General features: G+C 41.7%; 1 pseudogene; it reads left to right on the top strand.

Moving 5' to 3' along the window:
* The first annotated feature begins 608 nt into the window (after positions 1–608).
* On the top strand, positions 609–20,843 carry LOC129357684 (APOBEC1 complementation factor-like; annotated as a pseudogene).
* Positions 20,844–22,952: the final 2,109 nt, after the last annotated feature.

Raw genomic sequence — 22,952 nt, 5'->3', positions numbered from 1 at the left:
GTGATTATAGTCTAACATCTGTTCAAATACTTAAAAAACAAAACAAACAAAAAAGACATTAAGTCCACAACACTGGCTGACTCTTCAATTGTTTCATTCTATTCTTTTCTTTTTCTGCATCTCATTTCTTCGTTTTACACCGTTATCTGATCACAAATAAGAATATGAGCCGAGTAAATGATCGAAATGAATTATTACGACACAAAAAACAAGCGATGGAGCCAAAACATGCTTAAATGTAACACTTTTATCCCACACTGTGTTATTCTAATATACCAAAGGCTGACTCCATTTTGAATGCAATATCAATAGTCTTATCAATACTTTTGATCAGGAAGATTTTGGAAGCCCTAGCAAGATGATTCTCACAACATCTGTAAGCAGCTGGAGAGGCCTCTGATCCAGATCCTGTCGGTCAAAGGCCTCTTGATGCTCACACACACACACACACACACACACACACCCGCATACGCACACACACACACCTACACACACAGGACTCCCTCAGTGTGTCCACAGATAGCAGCAGGTTAAACATTAACAACCTGCAGCTTGTAAAGCTAACACCAGGACAGTGAACCTTTGGAGTTTGATATGATGTGATCACACACACACATACACACACACACACACACACACCATCTCGCAGGGGGCTCTGACGACACACTCACACTCAGAATGACACAGCTCTGATCGGAGGGAGGTGATCTCTGAAATTGCTCAGGTGAGTTTTTAAGATATTTTACTCCAAAAAAATTGGTCTGAAAGCATCAAAACCTGGAAGCGAGAGAGAGAGATAGCAGATGTAAGTAAGTGTCGCTCGCCCTCTCTTTTTCTCCTCTGTGTGTTGAGGCTGAAGGCTGCAAACTGAGCAAACAGGCCGAGTTTGCGGCGAGCGAGCGAGCGAGCAAGCGTCGTCCAGCAGCTGCTGGGGCTCCTTCTGCCAGTGAAAGCGTTGCTGTTGACGTTTTCAGACCAGTTAAATGTCCTCACTCAGGTGTAAAACTGGGAGCTCTGGTTAGTGGTTCAATCAGAGGTAATCCAGACAAATCCCACAAAAGATGAATCCTGCTACCATGTTCATTTCTTTTGCATAACGCTTCACTTCCATACACTCTCTGTGAAGAGTCCAGAGGAGGGACATTAACTCTAATTTAATTTACCTAAAATATCTTGCGAAAAAAAAAAAACAGTTTTGTACTGGATCCTGAAAGTCCTGATTAAACTCAGTCGGATCATCAATCAGCAGCAGGATCTGCTGCAGCTCCTAAACCATTCAGCTGCATCATAAATGAGATGATTCAGATGATAAATCGGATGCAGATTTGACATGCGATTAATTAAACTTTTGATTCAATCATTTTTCTTGTTGGAGTGTTATGTGGAGGTACATTATCTAAATCCTTTTCCCACACAGAGACACATCCTCACTGGGCATGTGCAGTTAATCAGCCAGTTCATTTATGAGACTAAGACTCACAGCAGGAGACATCTCAGGATATTACAGGAAGAATACATATTTCAATTAAAATATAAATTTAAACTGTATGACATTTTATCAGATTGTTTAAAAAAAAAATTTAAATGTAAAAAAAAATAATATTTTTACAAACATTTTTATTATTTTTTAACTTATGTCTATTGTAACACTTTAATTTTACTTTTACTTTTTTTTCTGTATTTATTTATGTATATTTTTACTCAAAGAAAATCATGTTCAAGTGGTTCAGTTGCTGCCCTTATTGGTGTTTTATTAAAATCAGACTCTATTTCAGCCCCAAGTATGTTCAAGTTAATTTAATACTGATTAAACCAACTGTTCCTGATAATTACTGCCACCTGCTGGTCGCGGATAAGATGACGACCACCATGTCACCAACAACAAGCAGGAACTTTAGTATTTTTCTCCTCAGAAAATCAGGATGAATTTAATCAGCACGTCTCGGTTCTCCTGTCAGCTCGATTTATCAAAACATTCTTACAGAAATCGCTCATATTACAAACAATCAGAATTCAAACGCAGCAAATAATTGCAGGTGATGAGATAAGCACTGCCTCTTTAAATAAAATGAGATTATTTTCTGTCAGAATTTCATTTCATTTATACATTTTAGTGCCAGTAAAAGTGCTAATCTAAAATTAAATTGGATTAAAGAATGAAAACATTCTAGACTTAAAAAAAATAAAACTCTTTAGATCTTCTGGCTCTTCAACAGTCACCGTGCCTCATTGCAACTGGAACAGGATGTGCTTTTGCCTGACTGTTGGAATATATATTATAGGTCATGTGACAGAGATATTTCTTAATGGAGGAGATGGATCCTGGATAATAAATATTCATAAGCATCATGACGTATCCGCAGAATGGCTGAGGCTTTTATTTCACAGATCGGGATAATGATCTGTGAATTAACTCAGACTGAAACTGTTTTCAATGAGGAAGTCATTCCACATGGACATAAAGGAGCAGCAAGCAGCTTTCGGCTGCAACCAGAAGTCCAGATCAGTGTTAGTTCCTGCAGCTTTAACTGTCTGACGAGTCAGTGCAGGCAGATCGTCACACGGCTGCAGTCGGAAGGGCAAAAGTTGAAGCCGATAGAGTGATTGATCAAAGATCAGTCATAATCTGAGCTCCAATATCTGATTGCGTAAAACTGAATGAAGACATGAAATGTGCCCTAATTATTTTTTTATTAGTTTTGCCTTTTAGTCAGTTTTTCCAGAAGATGCTTATTGATATGTTGAACAGATTAGTTTGAGCTAAAAAGTCACTATGTCTTCACTGTGGCGGCCATGTTGGTGAGACGGTGTCGGTCTATGATTAAAAGCTGGTTTCCTGACATCTTCCGATTGATTTATCTGACTCAGACGGAGTGCTTTTTGTTCATTCTCGTTCTTGGAAATGGAGTCAGCAGTTTGAAGACAATCTGGTTCCTGAGTTTAGCCGAACTGTTTGGAGCCCCACCAGCAAGGGCAGTCGATGTTTGAATGTTTGAGGAAAAAATATTCAATTCTGGCCGGCATGAATTTTGAAGAATACCCTCTTTTCTACCGTATTCCATCTCTATTTCATTTAATAAAATTATTCCAATCGGTTTTCTGACAGGTATACAAGAATTTCTTCAAAGTCTGGAACACATTTGACCATTTTTACATTTAGTGACATCCCCTGTTGACTGATTTAAAAGTTCCTCAGGATGTACCAGAACAAAACAAATGAAGAAAAAAAAAAAAAAACTCATGCTTTTATTACATGAATGTAATAAAAGCATCACAACATCCCAGATCTTCATAATGTGACCTGGAGTGTTTTGGTTCTAGTTATACGAGCCAAGCGTTTTTACGGCGGGAGGAGGCGTTCTGTCTAGTTTGAGACGCTATTTGCTGAATAAATTCAGCGAAAGCTCGACCTGATGTAGGCTGTGGCAGGTTTCCTCCCTGTGGGACGGTGAGACGGACTGTCAGGCTGTCCACTGTCTCTGTTAATGATCAGCCTGCAGACCTTGACCTCCCCGCCGCTCATATCTGCCGCTCACATTGGAAAAAACAAGGCGAGGAGGTGCAGACCTGTGAGTACATGATGTCTCAGCAGGGACATGAGTTGATCTAACAGAGGGCTGCAGGCGGTTCCACCAAATATGACTGAGACAAAGAGAAAAAAGAGGGAACAAACAGTGGATCTAATGATTAATTCAGTTTCAGCATTCAATTGTCTTTGATAGGAATCAATATGTCACATTACGGCCACAAAATGTTCACTTTTTTTTTTAAGAGTCACATTTAGGGCTGGACTTTGGCTCAGCCCTTACAAAACATACATTTTTCCCTCATATCAAGTCGTCCTGTTCCTAATTTGAATATATACTGGGACTAATTAAGCTGTCTAGCAAACACCTGGAAGTTTTGTCAAAACTTTCTTTGATTTTGGAATTGATTCAACTTAACAACTTCATGTTCATGGGCAGGAAACTGATCCCACAGCATGATGCTGCCGCCACCGTTTCTTACAGTGGCCATTGTGTTCCTGTCAAGTATCTGGCCTCCTCCAAAGCTGCTATTGACCTCTTGGCAGCCTGCTTTACCTGTTCCCGTTTCCTCTGTTCATTAGTTTTACATAAATGTCCACCTTTAATAAAGTCATGGTTGTTTAAAAGAAAAAAAAAAAAAGAAACGGAAAAAGAAAGAGTCAAGAAAATTGAGCTATGACACGCGAACTGTTTTAGGATAGTCAAATTTACAAAAGTTGATAGCAGGTATGAACTCAAGAGATCCGAACGTCTAAAACGAGTCATTAGGGACAGAACATCAGCTGTGTTGTGTTTAATAACAGTTTAGTGCAGCTTTTGAAATATATATGTATTTTTTTATAGTTAAAACGATTTATTTTCTGCTTAATTTTTCTGTATTTCACATTGACTGTGGGAAAACTCTTTATATTAATCAGTTTTACTTTTTTTTACATGAAACAAACTATTTGGTAAAGTGTTGAAAAAGCGCATCTCAGTGAGGAGCAGGTTCAGATGATCAAGGATTCCTGGAAAGTTATTTGAGATGATATTACAAGCTTTTCTGTATAAACTCATTTAGCTGCGGCTGCAAATTCTACTTTTTTTTGGTCAGGTATACATTCCTTCTCAAGCTGCAGGAATTTGACTTTCTGAAGAAGAAAATAAGGCTTTAATGTTTTGAATCTAAACGGGTTTATAAAAAGAGTTTTAATGAAACAAATACAGGTTACAACCATCATCACAGACAGCCTGATTGTGGTCCTGTGACCCACCCAAACTCTCACAGACCGCCAGAACATCAGAACTGAAACCTGCTTTATGTCCGTTTCTGTAGTGAGCACCCCTAATTTCCCTGATTCACAACCTGCTGTTAATCACACCCAATGGAATCCAATCAGAAGGGAAGTGAGGACGGGCTGGCGGGGACGCAGAAAGAGGCCGCTCTTCGGGCGCTCACCCAACAGACCGGATACCAGCTGAGACAGGTAAGGACGGAACCTGAGTGCCGAGGGGAGTTCTCCCCATGCCGCTCCTCATTTTGGGGTTCTATTCTTCAGGAGAACGGTCAGCGGCGGTATGGTGGCCCACCGCCTGACTGGGACGGACCACCGCCTGAGAGAGGTAGTGAGATCTTTGTGGGGAAACTCCCGAGAGATCTGTTTGAGGATGAACTGGTTCCGTTGTGTGAAAAGGTGAGGCATTATGGAATAATGTGAGGAATACGTCCCTTGATGTCACTTTTTTGCTTTTTTTCAATCTTCTGGCATTCTCTGCCCCTGTCATCAGTTTGGAAAGATCTATGAGGTGAGGATGATGATGGACTTCAATGGGAACAATAGAGGTTATGCCTTTGTCACCTTCACCAACAAACAGGAAGCCAGGACAGCCATGAAGCAGCTTAACAACTACGAGATCAGGTCAGAGTGGTTCTTCACCTGCAACGACAACCTTTGCAATTATCTGTTTTAAACACCCATCTTCATTTAAAACTACCTTATTGCTAGCACATGACCCTAAAAAATCTGAGCCAACCATTCATCTAGGCCTGAATGTTATCAATTTACATGTCACCAACCAGAGTAACTATACTATCAAATGACCAAACACTTGACATTTTATGTGACCAGACCAATTCACATCACCATTAGGTGATCATAAACAGCACTGGATCAAAGAAAACTGTTTCATGAACAGTCTAAGACCGTAAGCGCATTCTTCTAGAGACTGCTGCTTTGTTGTTCAAGTACAGAGAGATGTCATCTGCGTAGATCAGGATACTGGTTTAAATTGACATTCCTACAATGGTTTTCTCTCCGTCTTCCAGGAACGGTCGCTTGCTCGGTGTCTGTGCCCAGTGTGGACAACTGCCGTTTGTTTGTCGGGGGCATTCCTAAAACCAAGAAGCACGACGAGATCCTAGTGGAGATGCGAAAAGTCACGGACGGCGTTGTGGATGTCATCGTGTACCCCAGCGCTGCAGACAAGTCCAAGAACCGAGGCTTCGCCTTTGTCGAGTACGAGAGCCACCGGGCAGCTGCCATGGCCAGACGCAAACTCCTGCCAGGTAGAGACCGCAAACTCTGGAGATCCATGCAGTTTCTTGGGCCAGTTTTGTCTCAAAATTACAAGAGATGTTTCAAATTGATGGGTGTGTGTTCAGTTTCGAGATGCTGAAAATATGCAGGTTGATCTCACACTGGCACAAAGCTGATAACAAACCAACAGAGAACATCATAAAAACAGTCAAAGTCTTCAGCTGTCCAAGTCTCAGCCAATCAAAGGCAACTTTATTGCTGATGGGTTCTCATGATAAGAGAGCAGATATTGAAGACGGAGTCACTGTTTCCAGAGTTTTTCTGTAAAATCACAGACACCCATTTTGAAGATCTTGGTCCATATCCAGCTCTAAACAACAAACCTTGTCAAACCTTCAGGCCGGATCCAGTTGTGGGGCCATCCCATCGCGGTGGACTGGGCGGAGCCTGAGGTGGAGGTTGATGAGGATACCATGGCAACCGTAAAGATTTTGTATGTGAGGAACCTGATGTTGCAGACCACTGAAGAAACCATCGAGAGGGAATTCAACAGCCTGAAACCAGGTATAACCGGACTCTCTGCTTTCAGATTGTCCTTAAATGCAGCTGACAACATCTTCTTAAACTCTTCTAATGTTAGTTTCAAGCTTCTAACAGTCAGGTTAGTATACAAAACTTTATTGACAAAAAAAAAATAGCTAAATGTTATTTAGCTGAAAAACTCCAAACAAAACATATTTTGCCTCGTAACAAAATATATAAAAATTTGATTGGATCATTCAGGAACAAAAGTTTTAATAAAAGAGAGTGAAAATAAATTTTCAACGTCTAGTAAAAAGATGTAAAGGCCAACCAAAAAATATATTTAAAATTTCAAACCAAAACTTTAAAACTTTTTAAAAGCATTGACATGTTTTCTATTTAGAAAATAAGCAATTAATTAAGGTTATAAGTCATTATTACCATAAATTCATATAATTATTGAAGATATTTTTCTCTTTTTTTGCAACATGCGGGTTTCTTTGCATCATAAATACTGCATTGAGTGGGTGGAGCTCCAGGAAAGTGAAAAGTGTTCAAATGAGAACCAGCAAAGGCATTGTTGCGTTGCAGGTGCAGTGGAGCGAGTGAAGAAGATCAGAGACTACGCCTTCGTACATTTCAGCCAGCGAGAGGACGCCATCAAGGCCATGAATGCGCTCAACGGGAAGGTCAGCTCTGCCCCGACCTCATTTCTCTGCTGTTTGCATGTATATTCCAAAACGTCTCAGGGAAAAGAAATATGTTCTGCAAAAGAAACACTCCTCTCTCTGCCTGCAGGTGGTGGACGGCTCTCCTATTGAGGTGACTCTGGCCAAGCCAGTGGATAAGGACAGCTATGTCCGATACACCAGAGGAACAGGAGGAAGAGGAGGCTCGGTTCTGCAGACCGACTACACGGCCTACACTCTGGGACAGGTGAGACTGTCCCAGAGTCTTACCTGAAAGCTCTTACCTGAATACTAAAAAGGATTTGTAATATTCAAACAGACATTGTTATAAATTAGTTATATTCAGGAAGGAATTTGAGCACAGAGGAGCCTTGAACTGAATCGACAATAAGTAAACTTATTAATGAGGAAATGAGAACCAACTTGGAGTGTGAGCATCAATATCCCAAGTTACAACAGGAATTTACCTTGCAGCACATAACTACTGACAATTATCAAACCTTAGCGCAGTATTGTGATGTTTTCCATTGTCGCTATTGTAGCTTTATCTGATTTTAATGCATCTATGTGACAGTTATAGAAAATTTCTTTCAGGACAGTTAATGCATGATGGGATAAATCCAGACTAATACAGAAATCATATTACAAATCAAAGGTGTACACAACAAGAGATTGAGAGAAACAAATTGTTTCAGAAAGTAGTGAAAAATTACACACAACAATTAGTTTTTTAAAAAAAAGAGAAAATTAAAGTTGAAAATCTTACTAAATATGGCTTTTTTTTGTTTTGTTTGTTATCTAGCTTATGAAAATCCCTTCATTGGAAAGTCGAGTGGGAACATCGTGAACACGAAAGCCATAAAATAGACTGAATTGAACCTGAGTCTGATTCACAGATAAACAGGAGATAAGGAACTGATAATGAGCTGAACTCTGAGTTCCCAGAGTCTCTCTGTGTTGCTGTTCCGCAGTGTTATCGAGATTGACAAAAATTAATTAATAAATAAGAAAATAAAAAAATCATAGGACGTCAAACGTCTTCATCCAGTGGCCAGTTTGGACCAGTGATAGTAACACCAAACCCAGGAACAGGAACCAAACCATTTCGAACAGGAAAACATTTTTAGCGATACTTTTGTTCACCAGAGTTCTATAGAGCAGTAGGGGGCGCAAAATACATTTTGTTTCTGGGTGTTGTAAGTTGTTGCAAAGAACCTGAAAATATAAAGTAAAGCAAGTGTAACAAAATCCAAAGTAATTCAAGTTAGCTCCAACAATAGAGGTCGTAATATAAAAGGCAAACTTTCTCTTCTGCCTCTGTTTCTCGCAGGTGTATGATCCCACCACGGCGTACCTTGGTGCTCCCGTGTTTTATGCCCCGCAGGCCTACGCCGCCATTCCCGGTCAGTTCCGTTTCCCAGCAACCAAAGCTCACGTGGGAGGAAGGGGTCTGATCAGGACGCCGTCGGTCAGAGGTGAGAACGCCGTCTCTGTTCACGTGAACTGGAGAACATGATGGAGGCAGATCTGCTTTCAGATCTTGACTTGACAGCAGAAGCTGCTTAATCTGATGCTGAAGCTCCGCCCCTCCACACAGACTGTCCAATCGCAACTCAGCTGCTGGTACAGATCATTTGGATTTAACTTCAAGCACATCTCTTTATTTGCTTTGAGTTGCACCTGTGGCAGATGTGACGCGGAGGGGTGGATCTTCCTGAATCATGTGGATGTAATGAACGTGGTTTAAAAATCAGACTATTTTATGGTAGGAATCTTGTGAGATCCTCTGAATCAGCTGAAGTTTGGTCAAAACTTCACAAGAAATCACTTAGCTGTTACCTTTGTTGTCAGTCTTTGCTGTGATTTATTAATTGTGTGATTCTTCTACCCTGCTGATTTCCGGTGATTTGATTGATTTACTGCCTCTCCGATCTCCTGTAGAAATTTACATGACTGTACCTGTAGGGGCGGCGGGGGTCCGAGGGCTGGGTGGGCGGGGCTACTTGGCCTACGCAGCCGGGGGCGGAGCCATGGGGCGAGGGGGTGGAAGTAGCACCTCCTACGGGCTGAAGGGGGACAAGCAGGCCGAGGAAAAGCTGTACGACCTGCTGCCGGGGATGGAGCTGACACCGATGAACCCGGCTGCCATGAGCCTCAAGGGCACCGGCATCAAACCACCGACTCAGGTAATGGAACAACGGAGCGAAACGTTTGTAATGTCTACATGACTCTTCAACTGAAAGCCTCTGGCTCTTCATTCTCAAAAGAGCATCAGTTATGAAAATCCTTGACTATGTGGAACTTGGAAGTTCTTCTCCCAAGGCGAACACCTCCAACCTGTCTGTGCTCCCGTCAGGTTCTGGAAGAGCTGTGTCAGAAGAACAACTGGGGTCAGCCCGTCTATCAGCTCCACTCGGCCATCAGTCCGGACCAGCGGCAGCTGTTTCTCTACAAGATCACCATCCCAGCTCTGGCCACACAGTACCCCAACGTGTGAGTACAGGCAGCTCCACTAGAGCAGCAACCCAGACCTCTGCTCCATTTCATGAATCTACATTTGAAAAAGCATCAGCTGGGGAAACCTTTCAGCTGGTGGACGAAGTATAAGATAAGGAGACTGTTATTCTACTTCTTTGTAAGTCGGGAAATTTCCATGATTTATTTTCTTTTTTCCACATGAGTAAAGGCAGTGCAATGCTGTCGATTGATAACTGGAGATGAAATGGATCTAATGGCAGGAAGTGGACAGGTTAAACTGAAAATGTCTAGTCATCATCTGAATAGGTAAATGTTCATGCTTCTTCTTCTTGGTTGAGAGTCACTGCTGCTTGTGAAAACAGTGGCCAAAAGCTTAAAGATGAGACTCCTCGAGTGTCAAATGGAGACTGGGTTTCGTACCAGAAACACTGTGCCAGAGTTTAATCCTTGAATAACTGCTGATTGGGTTATGAGAGTTTGCATTTTTAGTGGTCATGTAGGACATTTGAGGGACGATGGTGGCAACAATGGCAGGAGTTCATCCCCTAATTCGGTTCGTCATATTTCATTTCGAACCAAATGAAATATTCCAAGAGGGCTTACCATTTGCCATTTAAAATTGAACTAGAAAATTAAATAAAATTAGTCAATATTTGAATTGAGTTGAAACTCGTTCCAAAAACTTTTTCTTTCAGAATGCTAAAAAGTGGACAGAAAATGACAACTTATAATTTAAACTTAAATAATGGGTTAGTTGTGTCCACTTTGGGCTCATCTGTGTTCGTGCGTCTCTCTGCAGGCATCCCTTCACCCCTGCAAAACTGTGTGCGTCTGTGGAAGAAGCCAAGGTCCACGCGGCTGAACACACCCTGCAGACGCTCGGCCTGCAGACGGAGGGCGCTGCTGACGCAGGTTGTGCCACTGCAGCGGCCTCGGTAGCCTTCCCAGGTATGTGAAGGTCCGTACCCAAGTCCAACTAACTTCTCACTTCTCGCTAAAGCAGCGACAGAACCCACTTTACTCTCAGCGTGTGACCAGAACCAGATTACACGTGTGGTTACAAGAAAGGACCACATGTCAACTTGCAGAGCTTGCGAATAATAAGGTGTCTTTTCTTACGTGTCTCCCTGTAGGCTACGCTCTGGCGAGCCCGGGGTCATCGGGCGTGGTCTCCCAGCTGAAGCAGGCTGTTTCTCTGGGTCAGGACCTGACCGCCTACGCCACTTACGAGGGCTACCCCGCGTTCGCCGTGGCGGCTCGCCACACTGACGGATACGGCGTTTTCTAAAGCTGCTGTTTCTGGGCGCTGAGTTAAACCGCGGAGCTGCATTCGCGCCACACTGCTTCGCTCACCCGCAAAAAGGTCGATTCAGTTTGGAAACACCCAAACACTGCGACCTGACAAGAAGTCAAATCTGATTGCGTCTTTCCTAAAATCAAAAAGTGGACTGGTGTGAATGCGGCATTCTGTTGTCATCAGACAGGGAGATTTAAACTTCTTTCAGTCTCATCCCAGATCGCCAGCTGCTGCTGAAAACCTGATCAGACTCGTCAGTCGCTTCTAAGCAAACTCTTCGCCTGTCGCCTGTTTCTGCTCCTCGTTTAATCCGAATTGTCCACTCATCCACAGTTTGGTTTGTGATGCTGAAAACTGCCTCTGATTGGCTGATTGGCGTTTTCTGGTTAGATTTGTACAGTGTGGCTTATCTCTAACCAAGACTTGTGTTTTCTGAGTGTCTTCTACTGGTGATTGCAATGGCTTTTGGGTTAGCTTTAGCTTTTTCTTCAGATCTTAAAATCTGATCCAATTCTATACGTTTGAGGCAAATAATATAAATGGAAAAAGAAGATGGTAAACTCTTCTTTTTAACATCTGTAATTAGCGGTGCTTATTCTTATTTTTTATGTCAGTGAAACTCACAGCGAAGTCCTGATTTTAAACTGAAGCCATCTTTTTTTTCTGTTCAGCTTTTAGAAAAAGCTCTCAAACCAAGACATTAGAGTTAGGAAGCTCCACCTGCTGTGCCAATGATGATGATCATGATGATGACTGTATCTCATTGGAGGTGCTTTTCCCGTGCAGAAACTTTCCCAGAAATTCTGATTGAACTAAAATTAGAATTTGCAAATTTTTTTATTTTTATTTTTTAAACAAGGTTTATTTTGTTGCATACCTTTGACCCCTCCAACCCCCCCTTTTTTTTTGACTCCGTCCAACACAACCAATCAGCACCCGCAGGATGTAACAGAGATTAACAATTGTATTTATTTAAACAAATCTACACAAAGTAAATCTGCAAAGTTTGTTGGAGCTTTTTAAAAGCAGACCTTTCATTTGTGTTGTCTTCTGTTCTGCAGGTTTGTTTCCTCCAAGCGTAAAAACGTCCGAGCCCCTAATTCGGATTAAATTTGTCGTCTCATTTCTGATATTGTTTTTCAGCGTTCGTATTTTCACACTGAGCGTTTTTTTCTTTTCCTTGCGTTGGTCTGTTGCATTAGTTAAAACTCACCTCCCTTTCTGGAACCTTTCAAATCCAGGAGTTGGCCTTCATTCACCTCCACAGCGTTTTATGATAGGCTAGAAGTTAAAAAAAAATTGCTCCAGGGTATCTTGTGGTTTTTTGTTGTTGTTTTATTTTTCTTATGAGTAAAAGCGGCTGCTGACAGGAGCAGTTTTAACTTTGACTTCTTCTACTACTGGACTGAAGGTTTTGTGGAGATTTCAGATCAGATGACACGAGTTGGCGTCCGAGCTGTGAACATGCCGAAGCAGAGACAGTATTAAAAGTGAAGCACTTAGAACTTATTTTTGTACGTGGAATCAGATGAACTATCCAGACGTATTTGTACAGAGGTATTTTTAACTTGTCTTTGCTGCGTAATTGACTTGGGAGAAAACCATGCGATGCTGAATCAGAACCCAATCTGTGATGAGAGAAGAAAATTGTGGGCATTCTAATATTCTCTTTTATCATTTCTAATCTGAATGGATGAAATAAAGAATTAACATATATCTTTATTGTTTCTGGGGTTTTTTTGTGTACTTGTGTGTGTGTGTTTTTTTTTTTTTACAGTCTACAGATGTTTTTGCTTGTTAGGCGTTCAATTACGTTATGCTTCCCCAGATGTACCAAACAGGTTCTAATTTTCTACTTCTGTCTTTGTCAGCTGTTGTTCCCAAACAGACACAAGTTCTATAGAAATATTTTTCTTACTCTTTAATGAGGTGATTTTATATCTCTGTTCAGTTGGGGAGGTTTGGTCCAGTTTTTTTTATTTTTTTATGTGTTTTTATTTGTTTGTTTCTGTTCTTTAAAATTTCTTTGCAACTGTGTGAGTCTCACCGCTGCACCTCTTATCAATTTCAGGTCAGGACTTTATGATACAATAAGCCAAAACATTTTCCAGATCAAGATGTAATTTAGCCAACGACTATCTAAAAAAATGTGAAGGTTTCACAAATTATTGCCTCAAAAATTATTATGATGTTTGGATATACTTTCTAAGTCCGTGACCTCCTGATTTGATTTAGCGAAGTTTAACTTCCCTTTACGATTAACAAAGTCTTTTTGAATTTGAACTGGAAAATAAAAAAAGAGAGACACACCTCACTGGTTATAAGGAATGGTTTCAAACCCTGGACTTCTTCATTCTGACACCTCAATCAGAGCAGAAAACAGAGCAAAAACCTTTTTTTTTTTTGATGAATCAGCTCTTCAAATCAAAAATCCCCGGACAGAACAGAAAAAATAAATTCCTACCACTAAATCACGCAAAAAGTTCGGGATAAAAACAGGCGTGTCACGTTAGATAATGATGAGAACCTCTGGAAGCATCTTGCTGCCATATTCTTCTGATAGAGAAGTCTTCATTTAAACTTTTCCAACAATCCATACATGATCAGTTTTTTTTAATATTTTTTTTTCTGTAATTAACTTAGCATTCATTGATAACTGCTGCCTTTGGAGGCTGAGGTGGAGCTCCTGGGTGTTTTGTCTCTGAGCTTTGCACATTCTGATGTTGTCTGCTATGATGTCCACTCATTGGAAGACTTCTGGCAGCTGACCTCAATATTTTCAATTTGTTTAGCAATGTGTCTTTTTGCAGCACGATGGACGTCGGATTGTTCCGAAATGATCCTTTCAACCTTTCCCAGATTGGCGTGCGGCAACAGTTGCTGCTCGAACCTAGCACACGTTGTGGCCCCATTTTTAAACCAAACCCCGGGGCCAAATGAGTGGAAACCTTTAAAGCTGAAAGGCTCTGAAGCAAAGCAAACACTGTATTCGCTCCTGTCGGTGGAGCGCGACCCCAAAGCCAAGCAGTGCTTCGTGAGCTGCAGCTAATCCTCTTATGTAAGCGCTCATTTAATTCAGTTTTCAGCGTGGCCTCTAATCCTCCATCAGCTGTGTGTTAATCCACAGAAGAAGATGTCGCTCTCAGGCAGCAAACAGTCAAACATCTGCAGATGTTCGGGACGTTCTCGGCGTAACGGAAATGTGAAATGGTGCACAGTGGATTTTTTTGGGGGGGGGGGGGTTTCACGCTTAAAAGTCATGATTACTGTCATCTTCTTGTCTCCTGTGTTGCAATCTGAGAAAAAGTAATCATTACAACTCTCTCTGACACAACGGATGGATTCAATTCCCGAAAATAAACACAGCAGGTGATTATCACGGTTCCAAAAAGTGAAATTTGAACATTGTTACTCACAGACTTACATATAAGCCTGTAAAGTGCTGCACATTTTCTGAAGGTCTCTAAAGGTTTCTCTTTGGACCTTCAGTTTCAGCTTAAATATAAGCAAAGAAATGTGTATGCATGAAAAATAAAGGAGTGAAAGAAAAGTTTGTTGCTGTTTCAGTGGATGTGGAGGAATAACAACTTTCTCTCTCTGCTCATCATCCCCTGATGTCATCAAGCACAGAGAGAGAGAGAGAGAGAGAGGAGAGTGAGCTGCAGACAGAGTGGCCAACTGTTTCTCCTCTTCAGGTTTTCCGGTCATCTCTCCGAGTACCAGCAGCATGACGGAGCCTCCGAGTGGCCTGAGCAGTCCAGATGTGGAGGAGAAGAGTCTGCAGCCGGACGACCGCCCAGGTCAGTGTCAGTCGGCTCATTGTCCCCATCAGACAGACTAAAAATGTTACCGTTTCAAAAATATCTTTAGTTTCTATTGTCTGCTTTTAGTTCTTCCTCAGCCGACAAAAAAACAAACATTTCTGTCGTCTCCATCCGCTCTGCAGCAGAGTAAAGCAAACTAACCCGAGCTGCCTGCATCCGTTATGATCCCCGGTGATGAAGCGTCACTTCCAGCTCAAACATCTGGACTCAGCTGCCCTCGGCAACGATTCAAAACAAGATTACAAACCAACTTGTGTGAATCCTCTGATACAGAGCTGTACTGTTTAGGTTTCATGTTCATCTTTATTTTGAAGGCCTCACATCATAGAAGGAGATTTTTACTCTCGATAAACAATTTGTCAATTTGTTCTTTTTTTTTTTAACGAGAAAAAAAAAGCATGACACAGTTGAGAAAACGCTGGCCTGCGAGGTCGTCGCCAACACTGAAGACACTGATACTGTTGCCAGGACAAATGGGAAGGTGCATGTCTGAGCCATGACAATAAGCTGGCCGAGCAGCTGGTATGACTTTCACCAGACTGGTGTGTTGGGTAATTCTTTGCCCTTTGTTGTGATGAAATGAATGTTATTTCATCACGATGTGAAGAAGAGAAATCAGTGCTGTGTACTAACACAAACTAACTTAAAGACACAATGTAGGGCCTCCCAGAGCTGTGGTGTTATTTACAGAAGGCTCCGATCGGATAGGAATGTGCTGAGGATGATTGTTGTCTTTGGCTGCTTTTTAGCTGAATGACCAGGCTAACAATGGACTGGATATCTGAGCTGCTAATTTTATGCTACTAATTAGCAGTTTTCCTACTAATGTGGCTCTGGATGAACTCAACCGTTTGTCACTTCCTGCTGAATATTTGCTCTGAGGACGACGGGACGGTTTGCTTACTTCTGGGAGGTGCTCGTCCCATGCTCTGGATTTGAGAAGCATCTCCGAGCTGAAAGATGAACGGTGCTGCTTTGATGGATGCTTGTTGCCTCATGTGTCCCAGCAATTTCCTGTTCCTATAAGACTAGCGCCACATATTTTGAAAAACAGGCAAGCAAAAATGTAAAGTCAGCCGTTGATTGCAGGACGGTACATGAGCTTACCACGTTGTCTTGCCCTTGTGTCTTCTGGTCAATGGTCTTCTGTGCTTTTTCAGCCCTTTGCCCCGTATGTACCATTCAGTCGCCATCCTTCCTTCCAGTTGTTGCCAAAGTTGCATGATGACGACGAACAGTGACACAAGCTCAGTGTTGCCTTCTCTGGCGTGGCAAAGTAAGTTGACAATAGCTGCAATCTTTGGAGGTGGCACTCTGTGCAACGCAAATGCAACCAGTGTCAGGATACAGCAGGTCAAGGCCGACTGCAACACTGCAGTGCAAAAAAAAAAACAGCCTACACCGCCCTCGCAACTTATTAAAATCTTAAAACCTCACGGTAGAGAGGAATGTTTTCGCCCTGCAAACCTAAAAGGGGATCAGGCTCTCATTCGATCTCATCCGCACTGAAAGTTTCCCTTGTAGAACCATATTAGAAAAGGGTGAGAAGTTCAGCATCCGTCAAACGATTGGGATCCTTATCGTCTGCTGTCCTGCAGGCTGGAAGAATAAATGAGCGTCACTGTACTCTCCTCTCAAACCGAAACCAGCTGTGCCTGGTTTTCGCTGGTGCTGCCGACCAATTTAAATTTAAACAGAGAAGCAAACAATCCAGATGACATAAACGTCCGACTGCTTCGACTTTGGATTTTGGATGCAAATTACAGCCACAAACGTCAGAGATAACAGCTTTGAGAGAACCAGCCGGAGATAATAAAAACATGGAGTTACAGTAAAAGATGAAGGAAACAAGATAACTGGGAGTTTTGAGTTGATTCGTGTCGTTTTAAGATAATCAAAGGATAAAACTGTGATTAAAAACAGCAGTGCTAATTAGCCCAAATCAACAGTACGTTGTGACCTCTTTCAAGGATCATCTCTCCCAGTGATGGTCGGATGGATCAGTTTGGGCAGGTGGCAATGGCTCAGAGACCTTAAGAGGAAAAACAGCTCCCGGTTTCTCTGTTTCTTTGTGGTGGGAATTTTGGCAGCTCAGCCTGCTGATTTCCATCCCTGTGGATAATTACCTTCCCAGTGGGGGATGAATGGACACATCACTTCCTCTATTCACATAAAGGACGGAAGGATAAAAAGAAAAAAGCTGTGGTTCCCCTGAAGGTGTTTGTAAATCTGATCATGAGTCAAAGTTTCAAATGACCTGATATTTACTCTGCTAAAAATTTAAATGTTCTTGTTTTGATTTCTCTGAATCCCTCAGGTTTGTTTCCTACGGTTTTGCTGAAGTTTTGACATCTGCAACTGAAAAACAGACCTGCCTCCAACATCATGAGAATAAGCTCGACTGGCTGCAGCTTCAATTCATCTATAATAATAAAACAAAACTTCTAGCACCATGGTTTTTTTTTTGTCAGAACTGACCTGCACCGCCTCTCCAAACTGTTTTTTTTTTTTTTTACTTTTCCCCTCAGTGAGCTCTCAGAATGGACCCCCTCCATCCAGGCCTGTAAGGCTTGGAGCCTCCTGCTGTCCTCACCTCCTCAACAGGCTCCTTGTTCGGCCTTCAAGCTCTCAGTGTCTTTGTGGACTGAAGCCTTTTTGTCCTCAAACATAGGCAGAAAAGGAGGGATGGGAGAAAAAGAGGAGGAGGAGAACAGTGACGAACAGATACAGAGCACAGCAGGACGACGCAGACCTCTGCAGGATTTCCTTTTCTCCGTTCTGTTGGTTGTAAAGGACCGAACGAAGCAACGAGGGGCAACATGACGTAGTTCTGTTGTCGGATGTTGTTTCGTTGGCTCCAGTTGACACGATTCTGAACTGGGATCTGATTCAGGGTCAGAGTATCCGACTTTTAATACATTAATCGCTCACTGTGACTCTGAAATAATCCTCTTGCATCATGAAAAAAACAAAAACAAAATGCCCTGACCGTCAAAAAGGACGGGAGCACCGGCCTGCTTCTCTCCTTCTGCCATGTCTGAGGACTGGACCACTTTTCCTGCCAACACACACCAAGCTTCAGTTTGTCGGTTCTCACCAACTTCTGCATGAGGCATTTTGAAATGATTAAGGTGACGCCTGATATTGGACACCCTTTCCAAAGAGAACGGGACAAAAGAACAACTGGATGTCTCCATTGATTGGTATTCAAATTGTCAGTGCTGGATGAAATAATGCAACATTGCACAGAGAAAAGCTGCACTGAAAGAAGTTTTCTAAAATTTGTCCCATGCGGCAACGGATGCATGTTAAGACATAAACTTGAGTTGAGGAAATAAGTTTTTTTTCCACAAATCTTCATGTTTGCTGTGACAGGGCTTCCTCTAATTGACAAAAAATAATAGTAGAAATAGAGTTTATTTTTAGAAAATGTATTTAATATAGGTTACTGTAGAAGTATTCCGCAGCTGCTCTCGACAATCAACATTTTTGATTTTCCAGAGTCAGAGTCTGCGGACAGCGGCATCGGGGACGGGGACGAGCTGCCGGTTCCTCAGCAGATCATGATCAGCAACGTCACATGCGACTCCTTCAAGATCAGCTGGAACACGGAGAGCAGAGGCCAGGATCGCATCACGCATTATTTCATCGACCTGAACAAGAAGGAAGACAAGAGCTCCAACAAGTTCAAGCACATGGTGCGAGACGTCTGGCCGTGGCGATGGCAGACGTCCGTCTCGCCGCGGCCGCCGCGTTGATTGAATTCATTCTTGTGTTCCAGGACGTACCGACCAAGCTGGTGGCCAAAGCGGTTCCTCTGCCGATGACGGTCAGAGGTCACTGGTTCCTGAGCCCTCGGACGGAATACACCGTGGCCGTTCAGACAGCCACCAAGCAGCCCGACGGAGAATATGCTGTTCTGCTTGGAGCGAGATCATCGAGTTCTGCACAGCGGGTCAGACGGAAACACTGAACCACCTGCTCTTCTCTTCAGTTTCTTAGAATAAAGAGAAGGCTTCAGGTTTCACAGGAATGTATTTGTCAGCTTTCAAAAATAATGTCCTTAGTCAATTTTTGCCAAATTGTTTTTATTTATTTATTTTTACCCTGAATCATCTTTTTTTCTGTTTGTTTTTCCAAAAAAAGAGGTGATTATTATAATTTTTTTATGACCATTATTTTAGAAAGGTGACAATATGAAGTCTTGCTAACCTCCTTTTTTTCAATCATGTCCTATTATTATGTGAGATCACCAAACCAGGATGCATATTTCACATGTCTTTATTTTGTAAAAGTCATTCTTTTACAAAAGCCGGCCAATCTCAGCCGAAGCCTAAATATAAAACAAATAAGCAGATGTGCAGTTTAACTAAAACCCAAGGTTTGATTTTGCAGACTACTCCCCCGTCCAGCTGAAGCAGCTCCTGCTGAAAGCAGAGGCCATCGCTGGCAGGATGTTGCCGTTCACCGTCTTCTACAGAAACCAGCGGGGGGAGTATTTCCAACCAAACAGGTCTGACCTACCGGTGCAACCTTACCAGTGCTCCGTGCTATATTAAATGTGTTTAAGCCCGTGCGTCTGTCTCTCTGCCTGCGCATGTGTATGTTGTGTTGTGAGCAGCCAGTATTACCGCTCCAGAGATGCTCAGTGCCGTCGCATGCTGCCGTCAGTGAAGGACAACAGCGGCAGCCACGGGTCACCCATCAGCGGTAAGCTGGAAGGAATCTTCTTCAGCTGCAACACAGAGTTCAACACTGGACGACCTCCACAGGATTCTCCGTACGGGCCGTACCGCTTCCAGGTACATCTGTTGAGGAGAACAACAACCATTTAGTCTATCCGTCTGATAAGTACCATAACATAAAAGGTGTTGCTGTTTTGGTTTCCTGGTACCTGTGATCTTGTTATGGTACTCATCTCTAGATTTTGTTCCTCTCCATGAAGTTGTGCCAGAAACCTTTGCAAAATCTGGATATTCGTGTCACGCAGAGATATCTCAGATCCAGTTCAGTCCACCGTAGGACTATCAGAACTTCTTGTTGAACAAGTCCAACATGGGTTGAAGTGAGAGTTAGTTACGATGCAATTGTCTTGAGTGACCGCACACATCACGCATGTCCATTCGTGTTTTACAGATCCAAGCAGACCTCCTGTTCAACCAGAACACCAATGCCTACTTTGGGGATTTTTACTGCATGTACACCTCATATCACTATGTCATTGTGGTCCTGGCCCCCTGGCTCCAAAGGGGACATTTTTTGTAGAGGCAAGCTGCCAGCCTTGGATAGGTCAAACAACTGCTTCCTGAGCTGCAGTGAGGAAGAGGACGGCTCGCTGTCCTTCCGTCACGCTCAGGACGTCATCCTGGAGGTGATCTACACAGAGCCGTTGACGTGTCTCTGGGGACGGTGTCACAGATCAGCGGACACCAGCTGATGAGTCTGTCCACCCTAAACGCCAAGAAAGACCCCAGCTGCAAAGTCTGCAACATCAGCGTGGGACGTTAGCGGCTTCTTCAGACAGGATGACCAGCTGACCCCATGGTATCACGCACAGGAGGTACTAACTGACTTTAACTCTACTGGTTACGTGCCCAGCTGAAACCATGCTCATTGATTGGTTCGGCATCAGCAAGACAGCGCCCTCATGTGGTCGTTTGGATGAAGACGGTTCAGGATGGGCAAAGAAAACATGGAAACTGCTGCTGGTTTCCTCTGTCAGTCTGCTGTTTTTATAACCTTTTCTGTCTGATTTTATTGTTCCCACAGTCGGTTTACAAAATATGCATCTGAACCCCGAGAGCTGAGAGATCATCAATGCCTTATCTTTTGTTTCAGTCGAGCTCTTCTGCGGTAAAGTCTTTGGGTCGGGGGAAGTTGCGAAATTGAAATATAAGCTATAAACAGATTAATTCAGTAGAGAATAACGTCAAGATGCTCTGAATGTTCTATCTTCAGAATCAATAAACAGAAATGTCACTTGAAAAAGACTTGCTGTGGTTTCTATAAAAACAGCCAAATAGCTTCCAGAGCTTTTATCATTTTTAATCAAACATGGAAGATAAGTCTATTTGTAAAGAGAGAAACCTCAGTTAATCAGATGCTGAGCTTCCTCTTCTTCTGTATCTCCTCATCATTGAGTTCGCTCCGTGAATCTCTCAACAGTTTCATTGCTTATGTATGAAATACAGTCATCAAAACCCTTCCTAATGGGTCAGTCAATAAAGAGACATTAGAAATGAATATCATCTGTATAAATGTGTGAAATGTTCCTTAAAAATACTTACTTCCCATTAACAACTAGTGGTAAGTACTTATCAACTAGTTGTACTTATGGTAAGTACAGCTACCCTGAGGAACCCCACGTCGGATCAGTGTAAATAAATAAGGCTACAAAAATTGCCAGAAATGGAAGAACATCTTTTTTTTTTTTGTCTATGTTATATCTGTGGTTTTACTAGTGAACTCTGGTTCCAGGAATTCACTTATCAGAATAAAGATAAAGAGACAAGACAGGAAGAAAAAACCCAAAACTTAAAAACCTCATAAGAGAGGACAACGCAAACAGCATGAAGACAGAGACGGACATTTACCTGGACATGGCTCAACGGCTGGTGATGTTGCTCCTGCTGCTGCTCTGGGGCTCAGGTAGGACAAAACAAATGTTAGGGTCAAAATACAAAACAAAATGTCAGTCTATTAAATTGTGATGTGTGGGATTTAAAACTAGGATTTTTCTTTGCCAGGTTTTTATTTTTATTTCCACTGTTTAGAATATTGTATATCTGCTGACTTGACTGAAACCGTTTTGGTAAAAAAAAAAAAACTTGATATGTTTTGTTCTTAGAGAACAGAAATTACTTGACACCAAAACACAGAAGTTGATGAAGTGTCTCAATTCTGACATTACTAAGAATATGACTTGAAGCTCGAACTGAATAATTATTTAATTCAGCTAAGTTTGATCTAAAAAAAAAAAGTGTTATAATTTTTGTCAACAAAACACAGAAAGACATGGTGCATATTATTAATGAGTTTTTCTGTTTGTTCTTATTTACGACTATAGAGCAGCAGGCTGAAGGAAACGACAGCCCAGCAGGTAATAGGATCCTGTTCAGTCAATGTGACGATTAAAAAATACATCAATACATGTTTAGGTATTGAAAAACACATTTATGTCCAGCTAAAAGCAATCTGATTTACAATAATAAAATTTGTAATGTGGTAAATTATTTTATTAGAACAGTTTAATTCAGTGTGACTGCATTTATAACAGCAACATGCATAGAGATAGACCTGAATATAAACTGTTTTAAGAAACCAGATTAATATTAACTTTGATGCAATCCCCTCAGTACTATGAGACAGCACCGGAAAGTGAAAAAAAAGAGATTTTTCAGTTTTTATTTTCCATCACATCAACGTATCAGGGGCTACAATGGATTGAAAGAGGGATTTTTAACCTTTAGTTTATCAGTGTCATTACCATAACACTATAATCAAATATTTTCTCAGTGGGGAGCATTTTCCATGAGCATGAATCACACTTTGAAGATAGCGTGATTAATATTTCACAATGAAAGACAATAATTAAAGTAAGGGGATTTAGAGCTTGAACGTTTTAAACAGACAGAAAGCACGGAATAGTTTTACGAGTGTAAATGCAAAAGAATACAAAAGTGTTGCTTTCAAAATATACCGGAAATTCCAAAACACACCAATGAGCCGCTTTATTTTTTATTTTTTGGAAACTATTAGAAAATAAATATAAACCCAGATGCATTATTTATTTCATCTGTCATTATTATTTAAATGGAATGCCTTAACGGTTCTTTCTTCTTTGTGCACAACACGAGATTTTCGACTCACCTGAGCTCAACATTTCAACAACAGATTTGTAAAAAGCTTCATGGTGCTTTTTATTTAGCAGTGGATTATTGTGCTTGGTGTTCATAATACTGATGTTTGTTTAATGTTTTGTTTTTTTTTAAAGATTTTGTTGGCTCTAGTGGCCTTTATTTGAAAGTAGTCAAATACTCTTGAAGGAGAGAAGTGAGAGAGGGGGACGACATGCGGCGAATGACACCAGGCCGGGAATC

The sequence above is a fragment of the Poeciliopsis prolifica genome, unplaced genomic scaffold (assembly GCF_027474105.1).
Source record: "Poeciliopsis prolifica strain line A6 unplaced genomic scaffold, Auburn_PproV2 SCAFFOLD281, whole genome shotgun sequence".
Taxonomy (NCBI): Eukaryota; Metazoa; Chordata; class Actinopteri; order Cyprinodontiformes; family Poeciliidae; genus Poeciliopsis; species Poeciliopsis prolifica.
The sequence above is the reverse complement of the archived record's forward strand: the minus strand, read 5'-3'. Positions and strand labels throughout refer to the sequence as shown.